We start from the raw sequence: 19,842 nt of genomic DNA, 5'->3' as shown, positions 1-19,842 counted from the left end.
TTAATTCAAGTGTCAATAGAAGTTGGAAAAAATGTTGTCAGCGTGTAAAGCTGCCAACACCTTATGAGGTTTTAGATGTGTATTTGATTGAGTAAATAGATTGAAGACTCATTGGAAAGATTTCAGTGCAACTCTAATGTGTGATGGTCGGACCAACAGTTTAAACCAAATGCACATCATTAATTTCCTTGTTTATTGCAGTAAAGGAACCGTTTTCTGGAAATCCATAGATGTCTCAAGTGTTCGTAGCAGAGATGCTGAGTTCTACTACAACTTGTTAGATTAAGTTGTAGAAGAAATTGGAGAAAGCTACATTGTCCAAATAGTGACTGATAATGAGGCAGCAATGAAAGCCGTTGGAAAAAAATAATGTTAAAAAGAAAGCATCTATATTGGACCTCATATGCAGCTCATTGTTTGGATTTATGCCTTGAAGATATTGGAAAAAGGCCTAGTGTAGCAAAAGTGTTAGAAGAGGCTAAGAAAGTGACTTGTTTCATATACAATCACATTTGGACTATTGATCTAATGAAGAAGTATACACAAGGGAAGCAAATACTTCGACCAGCTCTTACTCGATTTGCAACTCATTTCATCCAACTTGAAGAGATAACAAGACAAAAGCAAGGTCTGAGAGAAATGTTTAATTCAAAGGTCAGTATTTTATAATTAGTTATATAATTACTTAAATATAACAATCTTTAATGATTTATTATTTGTAAATACTTTAAATTATATAATTTTAATTTTTTATGAATATACATGAATTTAAAGACTCAAAATGGGGATAACAAAAGACAGGGCCAGCTTATGAAGCCAAGAAGATTATTTTGGGAAAAGATTTTTGGAAAAAAGCAAACGACCTCATAAAAGTTTACGAGCCCTTAGCGAAAGTATTGAGACTTGTGGATAGTGATGAAAAACCAATAGTGGGCTTTATTTATGAAGCTGTTGATAAATCAAAACGGGCGATTCAACAAGATTGTCGATATTTCACTGAGTATGAAAAGATTATTGACAATAGGTGGAATTTTATGCATTCTGACTTGCATTCAGCCGGTAAGATAAAATGTTTCATATAATTGAGAATTATTTTTATATTTTATTATAGATGAAATTTTATTACTTTAAGCTCTAAATTATTATTTAATGATATTCTCATAAATTATGCTTAGTTTATTTTCTCAATCCTCAATTTCAATTTGGGGTGGAGCATTATGATAATGTATTGATAGAAACATTAGAAGGTATAAGATCAGTAATTGAAAGATTAGAACCTTCTCTTGACACTCAAGTCTGAATGGTTAATCATGTTAGATTCAAATATTATTATTTGTAACTTAATTACATAATTTGAAAATATTTTTTTCTTCATTTTTTCTTTATCTTTTATTTATGCAGTTGTTACTATTTCGAGATAAACATGAGACATTCGGTACTCCACAAGCACAGAGAGCTTGGAGCCAAATGAATCCAGGTAAATAGTTAACTAAATTATTTAATTTATATTATTTAGTTATATTATACATTTTTAATTTATTTTGAAATTTAAACATTATTTTATAGCTAAGTGGTGGATAATATATGTCACATGTGTTCTTGAGTTACAAAGATTAGCAATTAAAGTGCTTAGTCAAACAACTACTGCATCAAATTACGAATGAAATTGGAGCATATTTAGCTATATTCACACCAAGGCAATAAATAGGTTGAAGTATAAAAGACTTGAGAAACTAGTGTTCACCTATTACAATATGAGGCTTCATATTAGACATCAGAAAAGAACGAGCATCGATGATATAAACACTAGTTTTAATCCTATCAACCTTGATCATATCTTTAAAGATGTTGATCCATTATCAGAATGGCTTCAAGAGAAAGAGAATCCATTGTTAGATGGTGAAATTGTCGGTGTGTTTCCTGTGGATACCTCAGATGATGAAACGAATGTTGATGAATCTCAACAACAAAATTTGGCTCATTCAAGTTCTAGTGCAACACCAAGTCAAAGTGGTGATGGACTTGATGGTGGTGGTTTAAGTCCAATTGATGATGATGATGATGATGATAATGGTGGTGGTGGCAGAGATAAAATTAGGTCTTCTAGTCTATATAAAAGAGAATATGAGGTTGGTACCACTAGTGGACATTTCCGTGATAGATCGAAATTTGGTGAAAATATATCTCCGAAAGGAACCTAAAGCTCCATCAAAAGGAAAGTGCAAAAAGCATACTTCTGTAGGCTCTTCATCTAATAGAAGATCAAGTTCTAGTAAACTTGGGCAGGGAGATTCATCTACTAACACACAAGGTTTTTATCCACCAGAACAATTTCCATATTTCCAACCTTCACATGGTTATCCATAACCATATGGTTATTATCCATCATTTTCTAATTATGGTGTGCCATATCAACCTCAAATGTATCCTCTGCCACCAATGTATCCTCCGCCACCAATGTATCAACCACCTAAACCTCTCATTTATCCTCCTCAAATATATCCTCCACATCAATTATATGAAAATCAAGGTGAAAATGTTACTTTTTTGGATATGTTTTTGGACAAAGGCCATAAGAATCAAGTCAAGAAGGCTCTCAAAATGAAGGTGAAGGATCTGAACCTCCTCGTCATTCCACTGATTAGTGAAAATTAAATTCTTCCTCTACCACTTGAAATGTATGTTTTTTTAAATAATTGGAGTCTTTGGTTGATGGAATTCGATGAAACTCAATTGAGAAAATATTTATGAAAGTTGCTTTTGCTGCTAGGTTTTTTTATTGTAACACTGATGATAGCTCAAGATAGTGGCAACATTTTCAAAGGCTTTGAGTCTTCCTAGTTTTGCAGTGCTAGTGATGCAATACTGCCTGATTTTGGTCTAAAAACCTGCCAATGCGTATCATGTACTTTTATCATGAGGGAAAACGATTTAATACTTGTGTAATTTTTCCACAACAGAGCTTCTATGTGTGTATTCTGTTACAATCTATTTTTTTTACTTCCTTGCAGTGGTTGTTCCTTGTTGGTATCAATGAGAATGGGAATGATTTCTCATGCTTCACGTAGTGTTGATGCTGTTATACTTGTACTGTTATATTTTTGTTGTGTGGTCTATTTCCTGCTCTCTTTGTGGATGTGTGATGATATGAATTTCTGTATTTGCACTAGGAGGCTTTTCTTGTTTTTACCCCGCAATGAAATTTGTTTGAGATGTTGACTGCCATGTATCCTATTACAGTTTGCAGTCCATTAAATCATCAAATGAGAAAAAAGTAAAGGCTTTAAGTTTTGAATATTGTTCTTAGTGAGCTTACTGATAATAAGTCTATAAGTGTTAGAAAATACTCTAAAAATCATTAAAAGTGATTTTCTATAATTATAATTATAATTACTATATTTTATAATAAGTTGTGCGAATTTCAAAAAAATTCATGTCCGCGACACCCGCAGTGACCGCGATAACATCCGTTACGTCCACAACCGCGATAGCAATTTGAATCCCTAGCTGGTGGTTGACTCTTTTCTGACCGAGGTGAATCTTTTTCCTCAGCTGCCTGATTGACCAACTGTAGGATTCTCTGCAAATAGCCTATGTTTTCAATCATTCCCTCTTCATATGTTTGTATCCTTCCTTTCAGCTCTGCTTTCTGCCCAGTCCACCAAGATGGTAAAGTCTCCTCCTTAACCTCCACTGCTTGTTCTGGTACCTCTATGGTTCCAGTCTTTTGCATCTTTCTTGTCTCTCCTAGCGTGAAAATTGTTTTGGATCACTAAACTCAGCTCTGATTACCAATTTGTTATGTTTTAGGGAAAATAAGTATAAGAATTTATGGATTTCAAAAATTAGAAAGAAAGAGAATACAGAAAACGTTTAGATTTCATTCCAAAAAGATGATCCTTAGAAGGATGAGGTACACTTATATAATTACAAGTACCTACAGCTGTATCAAGAACATCAAATCTAACAAATTAACAGAATTTTGCTGACTCACACCATCTACTCATTTGGACTATTCAACCTAACCCACTGCCTCCTCCAAGCCCAACTCACACCCCTTATCTGTTGGAGAGATAATTGGGTCTATGTCTGTTGTAGCCCAATTGATTTTGCTCCCACGTGCTTTGTCCTGAGCCTTTATTCCATCTGTGCCACTTCTTTCTTCATTAGGTAAAATTCCAATCCCTAACTCTCCCAATTCAATCCGATTTCCCCCCAATTCCTCTCGATCGAACCCTAACTCTCCTGTCATCATAACAAACAATTTATGGTTTCATTATTAAAATGCTTTCCAAATTTGATTCTGATAAAATTGTTCGGTTCATTCATGTTATTCGTTAGTAATATTTAGTATAAAATCTGCCAATTTTGCGTCATATTGATGATGCTTTTCTATATATTAGAGATATTGGTTTGGTCCTTCTCCCATAATTTTCCAAACTCTAGTATTGTATCTTCTCATTTAATAGGTTAAATTATGTAAAATAAGTTGAATAAAAATTTCCCTTCCCAATGAAAACACATAGACTGATGCAGATGTCTTCACTAAGCTATGTAACACATGTAACTTGACCTTTTTACTTCAACTCTAGTTTCTCTTTTGAGGTTAGAAATGTTGAAGAAATTAACAAGTTTCTACTTTAAATTTCTTTTGAACTTCAGAAAAATGTTAAATGGGTTAGATTCGGCATGCCTTAGATGTAAAACTTGCCATCGGTAAATGGTTTGTTGTGATGATACTGATTCTATTTACCCCCCCAAAGTTTTGCCCTTCTCCCAGTTTGCTTTCTGAACTTCTGTCTATCCCAACTGAATTCCTATGTGTTCCCCATAAGTGATTTCATCCAAATAAATGATGAAATAACGACATTATAGCTGCTTGGAGAGCCACGTGAATTTAAAATTCTGTCAACTTTTGTTTTCCATTTCTTTTCCTTGGGTTGTTTCTTGGTTTAATTAGAACGGGAATACTATGAAAAATGAACAGCATTAAAGAAAAGAAAAAGATAAAATGAGATGGTGAAAAATTTTAATTGATTTTTCATGATGGCTTAAATAGTTATCATGCCTTAATTTCCTCATTTGTTTGAGAAAAAAAATATTAAGGTGACCATATTGTATAGAATCTAGAAGGCCGTGTGGCAAATTGACACAGTTTGAGGTTTTGTGAGCTATGCAAACTAAATGTGTAGATTTAGTGACTGTCTGTAGGTTTTTCCAAACTACCTCATACTTGAACTACTCGCCACTCTTATAGTTGGACTTGTGCCTTAATGATCACCGTGTACGAAGAGAGATGTGGAACATTTTTTTCTAAACTAAGAAGGAAATGGAATGAAAACATTATAGTCATGTTTCTTTTAAGTGGTTTGTGCATTTTGACATTTGCAATACATTATACCTGTATGTGCTTAAGCTTGAGCTTTCTTTTAATTTAGTCTTAGTGGATTTTGTATGTACTAAAAACATATTTTGGTATGTCAAAATCTGCACAATAATTGACTCTGCGTAAATAATCAGAATACTTGAAAAGTCAAGGGGCTAAAAGAACTAAGGGTGTTAAGACAGTTCTTTTCTTTTGGATGTTTTAGTATCCTTTGACGAGTTAGTATCCCTGAATATGATGGTTTTAGAGCTTTTTTCTTCTTCTTTATTTTGGTCTATAGTGCCTTCTCCTATCCTAGAGGAAATGTCCATAACCAGAATCTGTAGTTTGTTTAGGGCTCATCATATTACATTTTTAAATGTATGTTTAGTCACCCCATCCTTTTATCTTGAAAAACAGGTTATTTCTTCTAGGTTTGGAAAAATATGGGAAAGGTGACTGGCGAAGCATATCTCGGAACTTTGTTGTCACAAGAACGCCAACACAAGTTGCAAGTCATGCACAAAAATATTTCATTCGATTGAACTCCATAAACAAAGATAGGAGGTGATCTAGCATCCATGATATTACCAGTGTTGGCAATGGAGATATTTCAGCACCCCAAGGACCGATCACTGGTCAAGAAAATGGTGCAGCAGCCGGAGTTTCTTCGGGAAAGTCAGCCACACAGCCCTCTCAACATCCCACTTCGCCACCTGCTGTTGGCATGTACTGTACTCCAACTATAGGGCAACCAGTAGGTGGTCTCCTTGTCCCTGCAGTTGGCAGGCCAGTGAATCTTCCTGCTCCGACACATATAGGCAACGGAGTCACAGTTCCCAGTGCACCTATGAACATTGGTCCTGCAGCATATCCAACAACCGCTCATATGTAACATGATGTTTAGCTGCCATATAGATAAAGGATAGAATACTACTCGCTTATGCGGATATTGGGTTACTGGGTTTTCCATTCTAACCCGAATAAGATAAGCTTATTTGCAAAAACAAGTTGTATCTGTAATTTGTTTAATCTCTAAATAAGCCATAGAGAGAGAGTTTACATGTATCTATATTTAGGCAACTGTGGAATAGGTAAATGTTAAATGTTAAATGCGTTAGAGATTGTATGGCATAAGCCGTAAAAAGAAACCTCATATATTTTGCTAATAATAGAAGCATATATTTGTATGTCTATATATATATATATATACAGGAACATGTCAGAACAATGGGCTTTTTCTGGTATGAGTTTCTGTTTACAGTTGGATATTGTGTTCTCGAGGTATCTATGCTTGTTTTTAGCTTCAGAATTGTTTCCCGAGCCTCAAGAGGGTATAGGGAACGTCTCGTGAATGGTTCACACGATTTAGAGAATCGTATGGAGAGTCATGAGAGTTACAGAGCGCTTGCACCAGTGGGGTGGGGCTCGAAGTTATATCCCGAAAGATCCGGAAAATCCCTCAACACCAGGCAACCCTTTGCCGCCATAGCAACAAAGATTCAGGATGTGGACTCCCAAGGCCATGATGCCATGTGGGGAATGTGGAAGTTTTAATGGTGCAAAGAGCATTAAAGTACAAAGTCATCCCAAGGTTGCATTCCTTGAATTCCCATCGTTCTTTTCTTCCTTTTATGTTAAGCAAAAGCTTTCATTAGATCATAGCCTTGGTTGTTGATTTGGGCAATGGAAAAGCAGATGGGATGAGGAATGGCCTACCGCCCATTCATTTCCAGTTAAGCATATGAACATAAGCTTCATTTTCTTTGACCAGTGGAACAGCGTTTCATCGCCCTTTTCAAAAGAGGGTTCCTTTATGGATCATTGACTGATAGTGAAAACCGAAGCAAATAAAACAAAGATTTTAGCTTCTTCTTTTTTCGATACCGAGTCTAGTTACGAATCGGAGAGAGTTTGAATTCTGTTGTTCTTATGGATGCCAATAAGGGGTTAAGATCACCACTCCATTATATAGGTATTTAAATTTAGAAATTTTAATAAATTTGATCTTAGTTAAATCGATTCATTTAATCACTTTTACGAATTTATCTTTAGATGGAGAGAAGAACAAAGTGCACAGCAAATGAATTCATTACTTAACCAGCTTTTAGCATTAACCCAAAAACTTTGGAGAGAGCCACTAGTGATGTGTTCATTATTGGAAAGCAAAGATGACGAATTATTACGCAAGCTGCATTTCTTATTATATCATTTTAGTTAGAGGTGAATAAAACTCGTTTCAGTTCGAAAAAAATTAAATATAATTTAAATAACAAAATATGACTCCTCAATTTAATTAATTCAACGCTAATTCTTCTGTCATTTCAAATATATTTTTGATTAAATTTGAATCACATACTCCTTCAATACTGAATTATATGTGTAAATTTAGTTTTTATTTTTAACAATAAGTTTACTCTTTTCACAAAATAATCCCTCAAATTTTTTTATTACAATTGTTTTGTAAATTATTTCTTCCGATCAATTTCTTAATTCTTTTTTACTCCTGTAAACACTCTTTTCCTAAAACACTTTCTTCAAAAACAAATTTATAATATTAGATGACATTGGATTTATTAAATAATATTGTAATGTGAAAAAAAGAAATATTTATGTATTTTTTATATGGTTAAAGAAATTTATTAAATATTTGTAATTGTATTTGATCAAAAATTTAAAAACTCGACTTTCATAAACTCGACATAACTCGAAAAATTCTTAAATTTAAAATTTAAAATAGAATTCACTAAATCGAACAATTTATTTTTTGACTGGACTTGATTCAAATTAATATTCATCCTTAATTTTAATATACAATTTCTGAATCTTTGTTTGCTTTTTGTTTGGAGTGGCAGACACCAGAAAACTGCAATGCCAACTCAGTTTCAAAATCACATCTTATAGAAAAAAAGTTACTTTAAAGGGTTGTCTCAACTGTACACCGTATTGTTTTTCTTTTCCCATTTGCAAAGACTGCTATTTTCAAATATTTCCTGGAAAATTAATCAATTTAATTAGTCCCTTTGCTTCTCTTTTAATCTTTCTGGTTGTTTCACAGTTTCTAATAGCTTGACAATTCTAATGGAGTTTTCTAGCTTTTCATGTTTGATATATGTTCCGTACATTTTAGTCAACCACCGCACATAAACAAACTTTTTTGTAGACAAATTTATGATTGATTCATGTATTACGTTTGAACAAAATTGAAAGCCTGACTATCAACCTACAAATAGTCATGATAATCGTACGTCTAACACATTCTAAAGGCCTCTATAAATACTCCAAATTAAAATTGAAAAAAAGGATAAATCATTCGTATGATAATTCATTTTCTTCCTGTTAAAAATAGAGTGTAGGTTGTTTGGGTCTTTTGCCAGCTGGTCGTGTGGTTAAACGGTTTTGATTATTCTGTTAGGAGGTTATGCTCAATGATCCAAAACATATCAGACTAATAGTGCTGATCTGATACGATATATTGGGCTATATAAAATAACGCTTGGGTCTCAAGGCTAAGATATCAAATAGCCTACATTTCTCTCTTTTCTGAACCTAATTTCCTTCTTTTGTTTTTTTTCTTCAGTCGTTTCTTCCTTTGACAGCAGGCTAATTCGGTGTGGTTGGAATGCTAGAGAGGTGTTCATTCATTGTGTCTTATAGTGAATGTTCTTCTCCCATTCTTCTTCTCTTGCTATTTGTTTCAATTTAAAGTTCTCGTTTTCTAATGAGATTTTTTGTTTTTCAGCATGGTATCAAGAGATTGACAATCCACGAGCCTGTGGGAAATCATGCCTGGTTCTTCGGTTGGTGCCGACATATCCTCGGGGGGCCTGAGTGGTTCTTCGGTCGCTAATCGTTCAATGGAGGCTCCGTTCGCCAACAAGTATGTCAGCGTTCGTCTCAATGACCATACTTTTTTTTTTTTTTTGCTCTGGAAGCAACATGTTATCCTCATGATTCGTGGTCAAGAACTCGAACATTTGTTGGATGAGACAACGACTATTCACCTCAGACGATGATGGACGAGCAAGGTGAACTGGTTGTTAACCCAGCTTTTAGGCTTCACAAGAAGCAGGATAGCTCGTTGGCTTTTTGGCTTCTCTCAACGATTAGCCCTTCTCATCTCCCTCAATTGGTGGGATTTGAGACGTCAGCAAGTATTTGGAGCGTGATTCATAAGATGTACTCCAAGTTAACAACAACGAAGATTATGAGTCTTCACTGTCAGCTTTGGTCCCTTAAGAAAGGAGATCAATCGATTCAGGAGTATTCGACTCTGATAAAGGAGATCTGTGACATGCTTGACGCCAGTGGGAGTCCCATTTTTGAGGTGAAGCAAATTGTTACTCTCCTCAATGTTTTGCCCACCGAGTTTGAGTCGTTCGTTGCTGCCATCACGGTGAGTCGTGAGTCTTATACGTTTGATACTGTAACCTCCGTTCTTATTGATGTAGAGTCTCGGATTTGTGATCCTACGCGTGCTCCGGTTAGCATAAATATGGCTCGTCATGATCGTGATGGAAGTCAGAATAGTGGTGTCCTTAAAAATAATATTGGGCATCAACACTCTAGAAATCATACGGTTGATAACCGTCTTAAAGAGCAAGCTGGTGGCAAATACAAAGGTTGCCCTCGGCATCAATGCCAACTTAGTGGGAGGCTTGGTGTTACGCTTGATAGATCAATCGAAAATCGTCAAGAGAGGGTGAATTGGCCTTTAAAAATCTTTGGTGTGAAATCAATAAAAGATAAGAATTAAACACAAGATTTATAGTGGTTCAACTTTCTCAACCAAAACCTAAATCTACTACCTTAGCTACACACTAAAGATTTCAACAAATCAACTAATTTGTTCTTTCTTTTTCTATGCTTAAGAGTAACATTTACAATTCCCTAGTTTTTCAAGGCTAAACTAGAACCACTCCCCTTTTCAACAAATGATAACTTGGGTAAACTAGAAGACTTCTCTAGGTAGGTATTTGCAAGGGTTAAGCTCACAAGAAAAAGAACAAAATATATGCAATTAAGCTCTATACACTTATGTACAAGAGAAAAATGAAGGAAATAAGAATGAATACTCTTTTCTCTTGATATCTAAGCTTGGATAGGTGTTGTAACCTTTTCAAATGTCCTTGGAGTGCTTTTACTATGTGAAATGAGTTGCTAGCTGTTTATGATATTTGGAGATGAGTTATAGCTGTTGGAAGCTTTAAAAACATTTAATTAAGGCCACCCACACATGAAGTTTTGAAACTTTGATGAAAGTTTTGAAACTTTGATGAAAGTTTCAAAACTATTGTGAAAGTATCAAAACTTCTAAACACATTGCTTTTGAAAGTTTTAAAATTTATCAAAAGTTTCGAAAATATGAACAATGTATGAACATTGTCATGAACAGTGTCTAATAGTGACTGGATAGTGTTTTTCATAATTTCAAAGCTTTAAACACATTAAACATTTTTTAATTAACTCAAAATTTTTTTCATATATATAAAACAATTAAGAACACATATTTTCCAATTTATTTTAGACTTTTAATTATTTTTGAAATATTTGATTAAGTCCAAAATCAATTTTATAAATATTTGTTATATAAAAATATAACTTCAACAATCTCCCCTTTTTATTTAACAAAACTTATTTGAAAATTTGTTTTTCATAAAATTTTCGCTTTAGAAAAATATATTTTGAAAAAGAGAATTTATTAAAAAAATTTAAGATTTCCCTTTTTCGTTGAGAAATTTTATTTTTCACTTCTCCACCCTTTTTGTTATATAAAAACAATTCAAATTTTATTGGTTCAAAATAAAAATGGAGAATAAGTTAAAAAGAGAATAAAAAATTAAGCACAAAATCATTTGAAAACAAAGCTCCCCCTTTATAAGACATTCCATAAAAAGTTTTGACTTAAAAACACTTAAGCACTTAAGAAGAATATTGAATTTCAATTAGATGAGAAAACATATTAGTAGGACATAAAATTCAATAAATCCAAGACTATCATACTTTATGCAACATAAAGAAAATTCACAATGATTTGCACATGCATAAAGCAATGCATAATGTCATGCATTGAATATGGATATCAATTGTTAGAGAGATACCAATTGCTAGTAAGAACACATGCATGAACATTTAATCTTATTTACATTTTCATATCAAGAATGTAAAATATTAGGCATACATATGCAAATAGACAAAAGTTGATGTTGAATTATGTTTCGATATAACAAATTTAAGGCAAAATGTGTTTGGACTTGAATTGAATTTATTCAAAGTGTTCTAAAAGGTTTCAAAAATAATTCAAAGTCCATTAAATTCGGATTTGAGCCAAAATGCTAAAGGGTGTCAAAGTGCATCCATGCACCCCTGCAGTGCATCCATGCATCCCTGCAGTGCATCCATGCACCTGCACTAGTGCATCGATGCACCATGCAATGCATCCATGCACTAAAACACCGAATGCAATTAGTGCATCGATGCATCCTTATGTGCATCGATGCATCAAGGCTGTGCATCGATGCATCCTGCTGTGCATCCATGCACAAAGCCTGCAACGGCTAGTAACGGCTAGTTTATTTGAATTTAATGAAGGGGTATCGATGCACAATGATAGTGCACCGATGCACCATGTTATGGGCAGCCTTTTTGAGTAGAAAAATCATCCCCAAACGGCTCCAAAACATCCCCAACGGCTATATACAACATCAAACACATTCCAAGCTATAAATACAAGCTAAGGACACTTGAAGAAGCAAAAGAACAACTATCCAAGCAATCAAACACAAGTGAAGAGTTTTTCATTCTTATTTCATCTTTCTCTTGTAAATATTTTGTTCTTGTGATTTCAATCTTGTAAACACCTACCTTAGAGAGGTTTTCTTGTTTACTTATTTAATCATTTTGTAAAGGGGAAAAGTTCTAGCTTATACCGTGTAAAAGCTAGGGAAAGGTTCTAGTTTATCCCCGAAAAACTAGGGAGTTGTAAGGTTATCTCTTTGTCCTTAAAAGAAAGAACAAATTAGTGAATTTGTTGGAAAATCCTTGGTGAGGAGCTAAGGTAGTGGACGTAGACTTTGGTTTAGAAAGTCGAACCACTCTAAATCGCTGTGCAATTTTCTATCTTTCAATCTCCTTACTCCCTAAACTAAAAAACCGTTCCGACCCCTCTTTACAAACCGTTCCGGTTGTCGAATCGAGCTTTCGAAAATCCCAACAGATGACATATGCAAGTAAGAAGAAAAATTTGAAGATTTCTTACATGTGCACCTTTTTAAAATGATACCAAATTTTTTTTAAAGCATTATCAAACTTGGCATCATATGTTTAAAGTGATTTCAAATGTTTAAAATATTTAATAAATTAATGATATCTCTTGCTTTGAAAATAGTTTTCAATAAAAGCACAAATTAAAGTCAAAGTATTTTAAAAGAATCATTTAAAACATACAACATAACTTGACCAAAAATATTATGATGAACTAAAGATTGATAAAAACATTTTACTTTAAACATGTCCATCGTAACACAATTTCAACATACATGAGATAACAAACAACATGTAATCATTCATGCTCAAAATCTCATGCTAATCAAAAGCATCAAAATAGCCAAACAATAAACAAAATCAATAAACATTAAGTTTAGAGGTTACCCATCATTCTTTTGTGTGACTAGAGCATTATAATGTCTTGGCATTTCATTTTATTTCTCTAACGTAACTATAGCATACACTTGATATTTGGTACCCAAATTACTTTGGGTTCTTGAACATTAGTTTCAATGTCTCTAGTTCTCTTAGAAACCCATACTTGTCTAATTTTAAAAGCTTTTATTTTTTTATATAGGACAAGTATGTAGACTATGACCATGAAAATGACAATGTGAGCATTTTGCCATTTTTAATATAGATGAATTGTTTTGAGAAATATTTTTTTTTTGTGAATCATTCAAGATTAACTTTCAAATTAAAAAAATTTCTTTTTCCAAACCTTTAATTTTCATTTTTGAAAACTCAAAATCATTTTTCAAAATTTCATTCTGTTTTTCAAAATCTAATTTTGCTTTCAAAAGGAAATCATTTTCATTTTTGAATTTAGAAATCAATTTCTCATATTTGGAATTCATGGTCTCAAATTCCAAATACAACTCATCATAGACTTCTTGTAACACTTTAAAAGAATAAAAATTCAAGTCACAAGAATTAGAAGTTACCTCTTGCTCTTCAAGAGCCATAAAACACACCATCTTTGGATTTGAGAGGATGTTTGAACTCGATGATTCTTCTTTCTTGTCACCATGAAGTTCTTCAAGCTTATCCAAAGCTCATTGACATTAGAACATGAAGAATCTCCTTCATATATATCGGGACCAAATGTACAAAATAAAGTATGCATGACCATGGAGTTTTGTTGAAATTTCTTCCGTTCTTGGTCACTCCACTCCTTCATCTTCTTCGTTGGAGAAGAATAGTCATTCATGATCATCTCACATGCTCCAAGATCAATGGATTGAATGAATAGATACATTAAGTTATTCCAATGTCTGTAAACCCCTAAATTGGACATAAAAGAAATTAGGTCGAATCTAGAGAGTCCAATTGAAACGGGTCTGTCACGAAAATAATATTTGTTTCAAGCTCAACTTTTTAACATTTTAGTTATAGAAATATTCCTCACGTTCAAAATTCCAAAATTTAGCTGATTTTAAATGCTTGCGAAAAATTCATAATAATAATAATAAAATATATCGTAGAATGCTTGCATAAAATAATTCAAGAAAAATAATATAGTACAATGTCCCAATTACAAATAAATAGTCCCAAAAATATAATCAAAAGTCCGAAAGATAAAGATCATATTGAAATAATAATTTACCTGAAAAATAATTGATGAAACCCTCCAAGTACCAGTTCACATAATTCTGAGTATCTGAAATAAAAATTATAGGGGTGTAAGCTAATAAACTTAGTGTATCTCTAAAGTACAAACAAACAAAAGTCAAAACACAATCTAATTAAAAAAAATATTCACAGTCAGAATTATAATATTCAAATCATAGTTCGAATCAACCAATAATAATCATAATCCGATTCAAACAATGATAGTCATAAATTAAAATGGTATGCAAATGATCATGCACCCATCCATACTCCTGGCATACCCACCGAAGAGCGGATTCTCTAGAACTACACTATCTACAATCAAATCACACCATATAAAGTGGGGTCCACCACAAAGGTAGAGACCACTGAATCCGAAAAAGTGTCATTCACCCTGTCGAGTGAATGCACTGAACCTCTTCTATCAAAATTCGTCCCAATATGACATGCAAACGACCCACATATCCGATATCTAATCCTATCTAAATAACACATATTCGAACAACATATACTCAAATATCATATATCCAAATTTCGATCTGATCCGAATGAGAATACAATTACATGATCCTAGAGTCTGAACATATGGCATAATCCGAATCCGATAAATATCACATGTCACATAGCATAATTTTCTGAATTTCAACTGATACAACAATATGACAAAACCATCATGCTCGAAACCAACCAAACAACAAGCTTAACCGAATTATATTTAAAACAACAATACACATAACAATCATGCTCACAACCAATTCTAAACAATCGATAAATCAACACGAAATAGATATAGCACCAAGTAGAGACACACCTCAAAAAATAGCTAACAATGACAATAACGTCTCCCATGATCAGCTCGAACAGTGGTTGAACCGAATCTATTCCTACATAATAATTAACCAATAATTGTTTGGTCTAATTTAATATCAGAACCATATCCAATCTACGTAATCGACTAATACTCACGCTTAGTCCTCGCAATACAAGTCGGTTCGAAGTTAACAGGTAACAACGAAGGAGGCGGTAATTCCGGTTCCGAGTCAAAGTCTCCTGTAAAAATTCAACATTCAATTTAATTCTCAACTCAACGTTTTCTTTAATTAACAAAACAACTAAATACCGTTTGTAATTATTTCCAGTTCGATGCGAGGTAACCGAGCAGTAGGCTCTGGTTTGAATATGAGGGCTGTCGGTTTAATGTTTTATGACTACCAAACAACTATTCTCACAACCGATCGGTGAGGGAACCAACATCAATAGCCACAACCGTTCGTAGTGTTATTTTGATCTGGGATCCGACCGACTTGACCTCCCACCAACAAGCCCTGACGACAGTGAACCAAGAACGACTGAAACAACCCACACCCAATTGTAAAACTCGCCAGAGCAACCGAAGCTCTCGCTTGAAAGTGAAACGACGACGCCCAACGGTCGAGCAAGGGCGACGTCACGACCAACCAACTAAAACTGACGAACTTACTTCAGCGAACGACGATGACAATGAGGTGGGAGCACTGACGAGAGAAATAAGCAAATAAGGGGGAAAAAACAAAAAGAAGAGCAACGTCGTTCGTGGGTTTTAAAACCAAACTTAGAATTGTGATTTAAAGGAAAATGAGGTAATCGCAACATAAAGCCTTGAACTTCTTAGGGTTTTTGAGAATGGCTTAAAACTTCGTGCCTTTCTCAAGATAATCACTAAAATTTCTAAATATTCAATCTAGCTCTTTGGTTTATTTTAGGGATTTAAATAACTTTCCCTAAATTTTAGAGTTTTAGATTTAGAAAAAAATCAGAGTGTTACAATGGCAATAGTTAGATCCATTGAAATATAGAGGCTTGTTAATCGGTTGGGAGTCCTCAATGTAAAGTCGAAAGTGGAAGCCATTTTCTCTGTTGAATAGGAAATTGATAGACCGATTCTAGGATTTTCACAAGTTTGTTAAACCATTGATTGTGACCTGCTCTTATACCAATTATTAAGCTCGATCGATCAATCGAAAATTGCCAAGAGGAGTTGAATTGACCTTTAAAACTCTTTGGTGTGGAAACAATAAAATATCAAAATTAGACACAAGAATTATAGTGATTTAATTTTCTCAACCAAAGTTTACATCCTCTACCTTAGCTCCACACTGAGCATTTTCAACAAATCAACTAATTTGTTCTTTCTTTTTCGAGGTTCAAGAGCAACATTTATAATTTCCTAGTTTTTCAAGGCTAAACTAAAACAACTCCCCTTTTCAACAAAGGATAACTTATAATATCCCAAATACCAGACCAGGGACTATATCGAAAAGATTTAAAAATTTAAGAATTAATTGAATAAAGGGTAAAAGATGAGAAAAAGGATTTGAAATAGTGTTTAGACTAATTTGTATTAATAGATAAGTTAAGAGGACACTTTGGTCTTTTAAGAGTAAAATGAATTTAAAAATAGATTAGGGATTTTAAATAGGAAAAAATATGAAAGTAAAGCCTTTCTACACTTCTTCTTCTTCTTCTTCTTCTTCTTCTTCTTCTTCATGTTGGTGTACTCTCCTCTCTAGCACAAGGTAAATTTCCATTAGCTAGTGTTTCCTTTAAATTATGGATTGTTTTGGTAACATTAAGTGATATATATGCATGAGAAAGGATGAGATGTGATTAAAATAAGGAGATAAAGGAATAATAGAGATTTTATAAAATGGGTTTTTAAATGATATGTTAAAATATGAGTGTTTATTTATGTTTATTTGTAAATTTGACTTGTTAAAGAGATAAATGAGAGATTAGAAGCATTGAAGGAGTTTAAAAACAAGTTAGAAATTTTGGTGTGATTCTTAGAATCAAATTATGTGGAAGGATATTAGATGTCTTAAGTATCAAAATGAAGGAATGTTAGTATGAATAGCTAAACAAGAGTTTGATAGTATGGTATGGGGAAAATATAACTAAATGTTGTTCCATTGGTGTAAAAATCGGGTTGAAAGCTGGAAAATCTGGGCAAAGGTATCGGTACTGATAGAATAGTACCGATACTATATGAAAAAAGGGGGATGAACTAGCTAAGTTGTATCGCTACTGATTTAATCAGTATCGATACCGGCGAGGGAGTATCGATACCGAAAGGAAGGTATCGATACTATTCCAAGGCAAAATGTAAAAATGGTATCGATACCATAATAGGGCATTGGTATCATAGTATGGTAATATCGATACCACGGTAAGGGCATCGAATCTAAATTTGGTATCGATACTGGAAGGGGGTATCAGTACCATATAATAGAAATATCGGTACCAAGGTAGTAGTATTAATTCTATTGAGCTTGAAACGACCAATTAGATTGAAATTGTTATAGAAATTGAGATAATGATATTTTTAATATTCTTGAGGTACAAGGTTAAGGAGTATACTAACATTGGTATGTTATGTGTACTTAATGGATAATTGTGTATATCAGAATCAAGCTCCTGAATCAAGTAAAGTAAAAGGAAAAGGCCAAGTTCTGGAGTAGTAGTTTGTGAGTTTTGAATATCAAAGAAAGGCAAGCCAGGTGAGTACTTTATTATAAGTATGCGAGATGAAGAATATTCAATTTAGAATGATTAAATTTTATATGTGCTTTATAATATTGATTCTGATATTTTATATGTATGGAAAGAATATTATGAATGAGTTTTAGAGTATGGAATGCTCTAAATCGATTCCATAAATTAAAATGCATGAAAGGATGCATTAAGGCATGAAATGATGCCATAAATTAAAATGCATGAAATGATGCATTAAGGCATGAAAGGATGTCATAAATTAAAATGCATGAAATGATACATTAAGGCATGAAAGAATGCCATAATTAAAAATGCATGAAAGGATGCATTAAGGCATGAAAGGATGCCATAATTGAAAATGCATGAAAGGATGCATTAAGGCATGAAAGGATGCCATAATTGAAAATGCATGAAATGATGCATTAAGCCATGAAAGGATGCCATAAATTAAAATATATAAATGGATGTGTTAATATGTGAAAATATACATAATTAAAGTTAGTGAGCTAAAGAGAAGTATGTTGGACATAATAAAGATGACACTGAGGATAATATGACCAAGGTTTGGTTATAATATGAATGACTTAACAATTTCCTATGGATGATATAACTTCTTTTGAAGTTAAATAACTATGAGATACTTATGTATTCTTTAATATTCTTTACTATATTATATCTCACTAAGTAAATGCTTAACGTGTGTTATTTCTCACGCATAGGTAAAAGCAAAGATTAACTGAGTAAGGAATGTTTTTGTAGCTGTGGTGATCATCAACTAAGGTGGACTCATCCGTGACACAAGACAATCTAGTTATTTTGTAAAAACTTAGTTGTCATGTAATCACAATATTAAAAAGCTTTCAACTTTAATTAAGTAGAACTTATAACATTTTAAATAAATGTTTGTTTTATATTAAGAAGTTATGTTTTCAGAAGAGAAAAAAATATTTTCGAAAATTTATAAAGGAAGAACTATTTTAAGAGTAATATGATATTTGTATCTCGTATACAGAAGGGTATATGAGAGATGAGTGTTACATTTATTGGTATAAGAGCTACAGGTTTAGCTGATTTTCGGTCGAAACCAGTTTTAATTTTAAAGTAGAAAAGGGATTACATGCCATAAAGATTGTCAATGTTACGGTATGGTGTCATTTTAGCGAAATTGATGACACTCCTTATTAATTGAAATGTTATTATTATGTATGTTATTAAAGATGTCGTAATCTTCAAATTCGCGAAGAGCTAGGGGACAAGAGATGCAATAGGGAATTGATAGTGAGAGCTATGAGGCAAACAGTGAACAACCTATCCCCTCTGAAAATGCTAGTGCACCTAAAAGGATTCTGGTGCCTGAGTTTGGAACGTTCATGCAAGCCCTGGATGCTATACTGACTCGGTTTCAACCTCCCCCTACTCCTCTAGGACCTAGAATATTAATCCCAAAAGAGCTGAAGAGCTTGGGAGCTCTAGAGTTTTGGGGAGAAGAGAGGGAGGGTTGATAAGTGCATAATTTAGTTAATATTTTGCTTTTAAATTACTCCTTAATCATTGGTTTTTGTGGCTTAATTGTTTGTTTTGATTTATTTTCTGTGCAGGATGTCAGATTCTGAAAATTGCACAAAAAGGACAGAATTATGCAGTTTTCTATTTTCGGAATTAAAGCTGGATGAAATTCGGATTTGAATTAAACTCAAGATTAGGATAATATTTTAAACATTATATTTTATCTTTGTATTTTAGTTTAAATAAGTTTTATTATTTTAATTAAGTTTTAGGATATTTTTTTATATTTTATCTTTGTTTTAGGTATTTTAGTTTAAATAGGTTTTAATAATTTAATTAGGATTTAAAATATTATTTTTAGGTATTTTAGTTTAAATAGTTTTAAGTGTTTTAATTAGGATTTTGAGATGTTTTAGATTGTTTTTAGGAATTTGAAGGCTATAAATACCCTCTCAGGGTAAACCTAGAAACATATCTCTCTCATCTGAGAATAAATTCTTCTTCTTCTCTCAAGCTTTCTCTCTATTTTTCACATGCTTTTCAATTATGCTAAGTATGACTTT

General features: G+C 33.1%; 1 long non-coding RNA gene and 1 pseudogene across 1 annotated transcript; both read left to right on the top strand.

Annotated features, from left to right (window-relative positions):
* Positions 1-6,472, top strand: part of LOC120171678 — a 34,309-nt pseudogene extending 27,837 nt beyond the window's left edge.
* Positions 218-1,478, top strand: LOC120171680. The gene is made up of 3 exons (XR_005520893.1): positions 218-654; positions 775-1,059; positions 1,402-1,478. It is a non-coding gene; the product is annotated as an uncharacterized LOC120171680 (long non-coding RNA).
* Positions 6,473-19,842: the final 13,370 nt, after the last annotated feature.

The sequence above is a fragment of the Hibiscus syriacus genome, unplaced genomic scaffold (genome assembly GCF_006381635.1).
Source record: "Hibiscus syriacus cultivar Baekdansim isolate YM2019G1 unplaced genomic scaffold, ASM638163v2 tig00111835_pilon, whole genome shotgun sequence".
In the NCBI taxonomy this organism is placed as follows: domain Eukaryota; kingdom Viridiplantae; phylum Streptophyta; class Magnoliopsida; order Malvales; family Malvaceae; genus Hibiscus; species Hibiscus syriacus.
Note: the sequence above shows the minus strand (reverse complement) of the source record. Positions and strands in the feature narration are given on the sequence as shown.